Consider the following 11,007-nt stretch of genomic DNA (forward strand, 5'->3'; position numbering starts at 1 on the left):
TAGAAGGGACATAACTGGTCATAGCCACTGGTGGCGCTACGATCGAGCCTCTAAATTCCAGTCTGGTTCGGCAAGGGTGGAAACTGGACTTTTATAGTCAGTTAACTCCCTTGCCTCAAGAAGATGGTGTATTCAATCAGTGCAGCATGTATATTCGGTACAGCAAAAATGTACTCAGTGGAACATATATGTTCATTACAAGACAGAATAAATCCTACCTGGACCACAACTACCGCAACTCCAACCACGACGGCAAGTCCCAGTACAACAACAACGCCTACGTCAACGACCACTACCACTCCCACTACCACAACCCCTGCTACGACGACAGCACCTGGTACTACAACGCCTACGTCAACCACCACTACCACTCCCACTACCACAACCCCTGCTACGACGACAGCACCTAGTACTACAACGCCTACGTCAACCACCACTACCACAACTACTACAGAAACCCCTAGTAGCACTCTAACTCCGACGTCTATAACCGCTACCACTACCACAACGCCCACAACAACTCCCACATCAACCACAACTACTACGACAACAACAAGCACTCCAACGACAAAAGGTTTGTTGTTTTCACCATACACTGTCAACTGATACACAATCTGCCAAACCAGTGGTTGATATTACGAACAGCGTGCCACGTCGACTGGGAACGTTGACACACAATAAATCAAGTCACCCAGCCTGAAGGCCCAATCAATTTTAGTCAACATTTACGACCAGCATAGATTAATGGGGACCAATTTTATCCCGGATTCCATATAATGTTAACACTTTACTGTATACTATCATACATCTTCCAAACATAGGAACGAGGAGTGTGCTGGTGCTCTTTTCTTTTATAAAATAAAATAATATTTTTTCAGTTAAAAATGAAAAAGAAATCCTCATTTTTACTTAATACAATAACTTGTTTGGTTGACATTTGATAAGCTCTTCTCCAAACTATATGCGAACCCTACCATTGTTTTATATTGAAGCATTGTGTAAAGTAGAGTGAGTGAGTGAGTTGGGTTTAACGCCGCTTTTAACAGTATTCCAGTTATATCACGGCGTGTCAGCTTAATGTGGGAGGAAAGCCCGAAGTGATGCAGGTCTCAGACGTTTACCACTTCGGTGAAACCCACGAGCACGGGTATGGTGCTGACAAACCTAGAAACTTAATCGGGCCGAACCGGGATTCGAACCCGCAATCATAGGTTTCTGGGACGCAACTCTGCACAGCGAATCGCGGCGTCTTATATGACTGGGCCACCCGTACCCCCTTGTAAAGTAGGTGACCGAAATGCTACTGCACAGGTTGCACGAGATATGATGCCGGTTTGTTTTTTCGATTTAATCTGGGCACGCCCTGGTCTCGGCACTCGTTCGCTTCTCTCTGTCTAAATTTAACCAGGTCGTTAGTGAAGCAAGCGCCAACATCGCATAAGGCTGTATGTATTCACGGGAATGAACGTGGTGTATACAAAACCTGTGACGTATTGGCGTTGTGTAAGCTCTAAGTAAAATGTCTTCGAAAGCAACGTAATACACAACTTACTCCTTTCAGGACGCATGACGTTGGGGATGTCATGCAGCATCTCTGCAGACTGCGTCCTCACCAACGCCGAGTGTAACAAGGGTGGATGTCGGTGTGTCCTGGGCTACCAGTTCTCAAACACACGACAAACATGCTCCCAGTGTAAGTATAAGAAGCGTAATTACAGAATCAAATAAAACCGTTCTCAAACAAACGACAAACAGGCTCCCAGTGTAAGTAATTACAAACCCAATTGAAACCTGTTCTCAAGAACACGACAAACAGGCTCCCAGTGTAAGTAATTTTAGAACCAATAGAAACCTGTTCTCAAGAACATGACAAGCAGGCTCCCAGTGTAAGTTTAAGAAAAGTAATTTTAGAACCAATTGAAACCTGTTCTCAAAAACACGACAAACAGGCTCGCAGTGTAAGTATGAAAAAAGTGATTTTAGAACCAATAAAAACCTGTTCTTAAGAACACGACAAACAGGCTCCCAGTGTAAGTTTAAGAAAAGTAATTTTAGAACCAATAGAAACCTGTTCTCAAGAACACGACAAGCAGGCTCCCAGTGTAAGTTTAAGAAAAGTAATTTTAGAACCAAAAGAATCCAGTTCTCAAACGATCGACAAACAGACTACCAGTGTAAGTATAAGAAAAGTATTTTTAGAACAAAACGAAACATGTTCTAAGACACACGACAAACAGGCTCCCAGTGTAACAGAGTAGAAACCAACATTCGACAAACAAGTGTAATAAAGCTGTACCCCTCGATCTTAGCTTCAAAAGTCATCCGAAATTGCGATGTGTTTTTAAATATAAATTTGCATTCATAACTCAATTGTGAATATATTAACTTGGTCTCGTCGCTATTATGGCTGAAATAATGCCGATGCGACGTTAAATTTTAACGCACTGATCTGTATAACACATTGCTCCGGAAACGAGCACCACCCTCATATAATGGGGGATACAGTCGACGTCTCGTCTGTCGGTCCATCCGTCCGTCCGTCATCATTTCGTTTCCGGAGCTAACAAACAATTCAATATTTTTCAAAATAAATTGCAGATTTATCAAACAGATCCCGAAGTTGTGCCTTTTGCTATTTACGGATTTTTGTCATTTTTTTTGTTTCTCGATTTCCATGGAAACAATTTCTGCTTTGTCTCATAAGGGGGTGGATTTCTTTTCCGGAGCACAACTCGAAAACCGTTCAAAATCTTTCAACAACAAAAAATGACAGATATATTAAACAGATTTTTCCCTGTTTTCATTAAAAACAAGGTAGACGGAGAAACGGAGTTAGGTGTCGTTTCTGAAGCAGAAATAAAAACCTAGTCAACATTTTTCATCCAAACCTGCTACATGTATTAACCAGAGGTTGTAGTGGTGCCATTTGCCATTTAGGAATTTAATATTTCATTTTTTCCCCGTTTCCCTGTTCCCTTGGGAACAAATGAGACTCAGTGGAAACGGAGGTGGGCGTTGTTTCTGAAGCAGAAATATAAACCTATTCAAAACCTGTTTTCATCAAAACCTGCTTCATGTATTAATCAGAGGCTTTAGTGATGCCTTTCGCCATTAAGTAATTTATTTTTCTAATATTTTTTCTTGTTTCCATGGCAACAAGACTTTGACTCTGTTCATTGTGGTGTGTTTGTCCGGACCATATCTCCAAAACTAATAAGTGTTCTTTCATGACATTATGCAAACAGAAAGACCAGGTTGTCAAACTGTGCCTTTTGCTACTTAAAAGAGTGTTCATAATTTTAAAAATCCGTTTCCATGGCAACAAATTTGACTTTGACTCTGTTAATTGTTAATACTCTCTTATTCTCTCTCTCTCTATTCCTTTCTCTCTCTCTCATTTGTTTTCTGTGATTAAAAGGACAAAACGTGTTTGTATTTGCAGCGTGCGTCCAACTAGGTTCTGACTTTGTACTCTATCCTGACTTTGGTATCATGGGTTACAACGATGAGATTTACGATGTGACCAGCGTCGAAGAGTGTTCACAGAGATGCATCAGCTCTAAGAGTATCATCTGTAAAACGTTCGAGTTTATACTGCGCGATTCTGATGATTCGGAATGCAGACTGTCCACCGTGTTCTGGTACGACGTGAGCAGCGACATAAGACTCAGCATAAGTGGTGTCGACCTGTACTCGCGACAGTGCCAGTGACAGATGGACCAGTAGAACACTCATCGATGTGAACTTTCCTCCACCACCACCTATGTGTTTGTTTGTGTCTGTGTCTGTTTGTGGGTGTGAGTCTGTGTGTATGCGTTTGTGAGTGTGAGTCTGTCTGTGTATGTGTGTCTGCGTGTCTGTGTGTGAGTCTGTCTGTCTGTTTGTGTGTGTGAGTCTGCGTGTATGCGCGTGTGTGTCTGTGTGCGAGTCTGTCTGTGTCTGTATGTCTGCGTGTGTGTGTGTCTGTGTGTGAGTCTGTCTGTCTGTTTGTGTCTGTGAGTCTGCGCGTGTGTGTCTGTATGTGAGTCTGTCTGTGTCTGTGTGTCTGCGTGTATGCGTGTGTGTGTGTCCCTGTGTGAGTCTGTCTGTGTCTGTATGTCTGCGTGTGAGTGTGTCTGTGTGTGAGTCTGTCTGTCTGTTTGTGTCTGTGAGTCTGCGTGTATTCGCGTGTGTGTGTCTGTATGTGAGTCTGTCTGTGTCTGTGTGTCTGCGTGTGTGTGAGTCTGTCTGTTTGTGTCTGTGAGTCTGCGTGTATGCGTGAGTGTGTATGCATGACTCGTATGTGTGCGTATGCGTGTGCCCGTTTGTCTATGTGAGTCTATGTGTGAGAGGGTGGATGCGTGTCTATATGCGTGTGTGCGTGTGCGTGTGCGTGTGCGTGTGCGTGCGTATACGTGCGTAAACGTGCGTCTGTATGTCTCCGTGAAGGATATAGACTCCACATTGTATCCATGTCGGGAATCGAAACCGGGCCTTCGGCGTGACGGGCCAACGCTTTAACCAAGAGGCTACCCCACCTCTCCTACTTCAATAGTACTGAACGGTCCTGAAGCGGACACCTCCATATATTATTCAAAATGATGACAAAATCTAGATTCGATGGTGAAGCCTGGTGGTTAAAAACGTTCGCTCACCACGCCAAAGGCCCGGGTTCGATTCCCCACATGAGTACAATGTTTGAAGCTCATTTCTTGTGTCTCCAGTCGTGATATTGCTGGAACATAGCCATTTCTGGTGTCTCCGGGCGTGATATTGCTGGAACATAGCCATTTCTGGTGTCTACAGTTGTAATATTGCTGGAACATAGTCATTTCCGGTGTCTCCAGGCGTGGTATTGCTGGAACATAGCCATTTGTGGTGTCTCCAGTCATGATATTGCTGGAGCATAGCCATTTGTGGTGTCTCCAGGCGTGGTATTGCTGGAACATAGCCATTTCCGGTGTCTCCAGGCGTGGTATTGCTGGAACATAGCCATTTGTGGTGTCTCCAGTCATGATATTGCTGGAGCATAGCCATTTGTGGTGTCTCCAATCATGATATTGCTGGAACATAGCCATTTGTGGTGTCTCAAATCATGATATTGCTGGAACATAGCCTTTTCCGGTGTCTCCAGTCGTGGTATTGCTGGAACATAGTCATTTGTGGTGTCTCAAGGCGTGATATTGCTGGAACATAGTCATTTGTGGTGTCTCCAGTCATGATATTGCTGGAACATAGCCATTTGTGATGTCACCAGTCGTGATATTGCTGGAACATAGCCATTTCTGGTGTCTCCAGATGTGATATTGCTGGAACATAGCCATTTCTGGTGTCTCCAGTCATGATATTGCTGGAACATAGCCATTTGTGATGTCACCAGTCGTGATATTGCTGGAACATAGCCATTTGTGATGTCACCAGTCGTGATATTGCTGGAACATAGCCATTCCTGGTGTCTCCAGGCATGATATTGCTGGAACATAACCATTCGGATGCCCGGTGTCTCCAGTCGTGTTATTGCTGGAACATTGCAAAATGTGGCGTAAACCCATACTCACTCACTCACTCATGGTATACTGGGAGTTTGTTCTTTCCCGGAATGCTCGGTGTGTCTGTTGTGTCGTGGCATGTCGGAGGTACATTGGAGCATGCTCTTTCTACGTAGGTTTCAAAGAGAGTCATACGCCTCTTCCTTAAAAGGTGTTTGACCAGGGACACGACATCAAAGACCTCAGTAAAGCTTTCAAAAAGGTTTCTGGTAGACATGTTGAGGACATTTCCATATTGGACCTATCAGTAGCAAAAGTAATGTCCTCAGCAATTCCCTATTTTGTCTTGAACCACATGTACCCATGGTTTTTCAGGTGAACAATTGACTTGCCTTTACATGTATTTGGGATAGGTACCACCGGTGGGCCAGGATACGCTCACCTTTATGCGAACACATGGTATCATCACTATTTGATGGCAATTCATAGACACATGTTTACGATGTAGTCGGGATCGTACAATAGAATCTGCTTTTGGTATATATTTCATATGATTGGGTTTTAATGGTTTTATCGCATAATGCACAAAGACATCTTATGTTTGAATATAAAAAAAAATCTTTTTTTTTCGGCACAAATATACATTTCAAACATGGTAGGTGTCATGTGGTTGCAAATTCATTCTGACCCAAGTCATCATAGGACCAATGTACTTCTACACAAATTATCCAGCCACAGATTACTTTCGCAAACTGGTACAGTAATTATTGATGATTTAACAACAGTTATGTCATTTTTCAGTTACACAAAGAACAATCGATATACTTTCTTAGCCCTTCCGTTTAGCACTGATATTTTTTAACTCGTTTCCATATGGGTGTGGGGGCACGGGTGGCCCAGTCGTCGAAGGCGCCGCGATTCGCTGTGCAGAGTTGCGTCCCTTGGGCACGCCAGAAACCTATGATTGTGGGTTCGAATCCCTGTTCGGCACGATTATGTTTCTAGGTTTGTCAGCACCATACCCGTGCTCGTGGGTCTCACCGAAGTGGTAAACGTCCGAGACCTGCATCACTTAGGGCTTTCCTCCCACATTAAGCTGACACGCCGTGATATAACTAGAATACTGTTAAAAGCGGCGTTAAACCCAACTCACTCACTCCATATGGATGTATCGGTTGTAAAGATAAGCAATATACACATGACACTAAGCGTTCAAGCCAATACATCGATAGTTTCTTTAACTCATCTATCGGGCTGCATCTGTCAAGCACTTTTGCCCACTGAATACGCCATTGATGTTCGTGCGATCATGTTATTCCCATGTCTGATGAAACTGTTGATGTTTCCATGGAAACGTTACATAACATTGCTTGTCATTAAGTTTCCAAACAGAATGAGTAAATGTGTTCTTATTATAATCACGTTATCAAGATATAATAAACAAATATTTGAATAGCGGATAATTGATTTTTTTCTAAGTGCCTTTTCTTGAAAACTGAATATTGGAATTGTTATCGTGTCATCTATTTTTAAATTTTCATGTTAATTTTTAAGTTTTCGTAATGATAATAAATTATCGATGTGGATATAGTAATAATTAAATAAGTGGAGTAAGATTGAAGTTTCCCAATTAAAACTGTGTTCAATCTCACTCCACTTATTTAATTTCACTATATTGTGCCTGAGGGTTAGAACTTTACTGTGCTTTTTTTATATATATGGATTTATTGATGAATACTAGAAGGCCTTTTGCACGGAGCATTAGATGAATAGAGATTATCACGCGGTTGTGGTAAATATCCTGAATTAGGAATGAACCTCTTTATCATATAATGTCATTCTTTAATGGCCACGTTCAGACGTTGTTGACAGTCGGCCTGTCCTATGAAAACGTTAAGAAGTGCAATCAGATGTACACACAGCGACAACATGAAACAAGGTAACAATGCAAACATATTTCGGCTAAATCCAACTATTATAATTTGTTGAAAAGGTTTCAAGCGCCTGAGGACTACAATCACAAATATGGCTACTGATCCCGCTTGGCTAGGCCTAGTGCCCTCGCAAAATTGTTTCGAAATTTATACCTCCAATTTGCCAAAACTTATAAAACGCCTTAGCGATGTCACAGTTAGACACTAATTTTAAGTATGTTAGACTGTTCTTTTGATAATGATAGCAATTATCTCTGTAGTTTATCCAGATTCCCGATGGTTAATTCTGACTCGATTGTCGAATGACAAGGGCGACGCTTGTTTATAAACAGTGAAAGTAGTGACCTTTAATATTTGCATCTCTATCCGCATATGACCCCAATGGATATCATTTTTATCCGTTGGCTTTATCCTGTCGAGAAACCTACCCATTATATGATAAACCTCTTTATTGAATTATCTAAATATTATTTATATAACCTCTTTATTTAGCGGGGACGCTGGTCGGGTGGGTACTGAGTAGGACCCGGGTACCCACAGGACTACCCGGACACATGGTTAGTCACGTGTTATATTGTGTAATGACAAAAATGATCTAAATCTCTATGGTTACACTACAAGTCACTAATGTTCCCATTTCATTTTGACTATGCACCCATTCCTTCTGACTTTTATATGTTTGAATAAAGATAAAACTTCATGCAGTAAACATCAGTGTATGCATGACCAGATCGCTTTACACGTGTATCTATATACATTGTGCCAGGGCTACGGTCAAACTTTTCTAAATCGGACAGTTTGTATCTATCTCTAAATATTTACAGCGGGTATGCGGGTAGGGTCGGGTAATAGGGTGCTAGGTACCCGGGTAGTAAATTCGAACTTGCCCCAGCCCTACTCAATATAATGTATTTGCTGTTACTTTGGTTGAAAGAAGTATCTCAGTGATACATTGATCTCATCGTTCCATCATCATGAACACAGAGATAAGGTAACGGCAGTTATTATGGGATAGACATGCACCTTCAGGGAACAATAACACGTATTCATCCAATTACCCGAGCTTGACCACCCGACACACTGAGTCGCTTCTTACGACAAGTATACAATGCTGTAACTCTTTTCGATGTAATTAAAATCAGATCTAAAAAGAAATTCTGTAATTGGGAAGTCATGAGGGTCTATGCATTCCAGAAGTAGAATCAATGCGCCCCGAAGGCTCATCAAAAAAGTCGAGTGACTTCTCTGACTTAAACCATGCTATGGTTAAGATATTATTTTTCTATAATATTGCATAATGACTTATAGTTGCGACAGCTTTAGTTGTTAAAATGTATATACAGTAAACTACGTTTATAACGAACACGCTTATAACGAACTTATTTTTTAGTCCCGGTCATTTGATGTATATATGCTGTTTATATGCTTATAACGAACTACGGTTATTACGAACTAAAATTAGTGGTCCCAGAATGGAAAGCGGATTCGTGGCTCACGATCAGCCGCAAGAACAAGACGTCGTCATAATGGTTTAGATATTGATATTATAATATTAATTATCATCCAAAACTGGCTCTCACGGGAGATCTCGCTTGGGTGATATATAAAATATATCAACACTCGTTCAACTTGTATATGCATCAATCGTCATTGAAAACGAAATCAGTGAGGGAAAGGTAATTCATTAAAGAAGAGGGGTGGGGGGGGGGGGGGGGGGGGGGAGGAGTGCATAAGACTGACAAGTGAAACGTTGGTTTGTTTGTTTGTTTGTTGTTTAACGACCAACTCAGCAATATTCCAGCTGTATGACGGCAGTCTGTACATAATGGAGTCTGGACCAGACAATCCAGTGATTGGCATCATAAGCATCGATCCACGCTATTGGGATACGCTGACATGCATCAACCAAGTCAGCGAACCTGACCACCCGATCCTGTTACGTGTGTGGGGAGGGGGTTGTCTCATTTATGCGAATAATTAATCTAACTAGTTAATGACACCCTAATTACTTGCTTACGCGGCCTCATGTTTGCACGTGACATTACAACGTCTAGACGTAGACCGACAAGACACAAGACCATGGCGCGCGCACACCCACACCCACACCCACATATATATATATATATATATATATATATATATATATATATATATATATATATATATATATATAACAAACAAACCCATACCCATGTACCTGTGTGGACATCAAATCCAGACGGCCTGTGTGTAGTATCGATCCAAGCAATTCGGATCGATGACATGCATCAAAAAAGTCAGCGGGCCTGACCACCCGATACGACAAGCATGGCCGCCTTTCACTGCAAGCGGTTGATGAAGACCTCTTCTACCCCGGATGGCAAGCGAAAGGGGATGGGTCATGACAAAATGCTGCATGTAATTGGGTGTGGTGTGGTGTGTGTGTGTGTGTCTTTTGTTTGGCAACGAAATGTTTGTGGAGCAACTCTTCACGTAGTTACTAAAAGTGCCTTTGCAAGTGAATAACATTTTACGGAAGTACCTATTTGAAGTACGCCTGCCATGCGACGTCAGCGTGTAAACAGTACAGACATTCAAATGATTTTCAAACAATAGAAATACTATCATTCTGCGACAGTGTATCTATTGTCACAAGCAAACACCAGGTCTCTAATTGTACATGTACCGTACTTTAGAAATCCCATGCAATACTGAAGTCGTCAGCTCTGTGCATACCTGACACTTTCTCACACCGAACATTAAGACTCAATGCCCGAATCTGCCCCCAACCGGAAGTGACTGGCAGTCATTCAGAAGTCCCTTGTCGATGTTCGGGATCCTCGAGTGACCAACTGTAAACAACCATGTCTGCCGCCCCATCTTTCATGTACCAGGGCACGCGGGTTCACGTGAAACAGCTACCAGGATTCCAGGAATATTTCCTTTTTCCAGTACATACACACTCGGAGTTGGTGTGCGTGTGTTTACCGCGCCATCTTTGGGATGTGTAGTATGTGTGAGTATGTGAGTTTATTGGCCAACAGAATGTTCGTAATGATACGTTAGGGACATTCGGGTCTAGTCGGCTTATTCCGGTATCAACATAATACCGGAAGCAATGGCGTAGTGATATGAAATGATTTCACTGTAAACAGCACACCGATCCCTCCGCATGTAGGTCGTATAAAATGAAGAAGACCGACATTCAGATGGTTTTTTGTAATGGTTATAAGAAATTATCAATTCAAATTGAAATGTTGCTTTTTAATACGGGTGGCGACTGTCGCCAGATGGCGTTATACAAGGTCATGTTCACAGGAATTCGTGAACCCACTTTTGGCGCGGATTCCTTCCAGTGCTGGCCGAGAATGTTATTGGACTTTGTTGATTCCGAATTATTGTGCAACGATTCTTTTTATTTCCTCAAAAGAGAGTAGAAAAAAACAAAATTTATGCAATGGGCAAAGGTACGACAAATGTCTAGGCTGCATTGGCAAAAGTACATGAGTAAAAACCCATTTTACTTAATTCTGGTCCGTGGAATAAATAAGACAGTTTTTCTTCTCCTTTTCTTTTTAATTTTTTGAAGTCGGTGAATTACATCAAACACACCTGGTCACATGTCC

The 11,007-nt window shown here is 41.9% G+C and overlaps 1 long non-coding RNA gene across 1 annotated transcript; it reads left to right on the forward strand.

Annotated features, from left to right (window-relative positions):
- Window positions 1–207: 207 nt before the first annotated feature.
- LOC139473566 (uncharacterized) lies at window positions 208–3,517 on the forward strand. Its single transcript, XR_011653955.1, has 3 exons — window positions 208–574; window positions 1,562–1,693; window positions 3,443–3,517. It is a non-coding gene; the product is annotated as an uncharacterized lncRNA (long non-coding RNA).
- The last annotated feature ends 7,490 nt before the right edge of the window (window positions 3,518–11,007 follow it).

The sequence above is a fragment of the Haliotis cracherodii genome, unplaced genomic scaffold (assembly GCF_022045235.1).
Source record: "Haliotis cracherodii isolate W230 unplaced genomic scaffold, xgHalCrac1.p SCAF_3, whole genome shotgun sequence".
In the NCBI taxonomy this organism is placed as follows: domain Eukaryota; kingdom Metazoa; phylum Mollusca; class Gastropoda; order Lepetellida; family Haliotidae; genus Haliotis; species Haliotis cracherodii.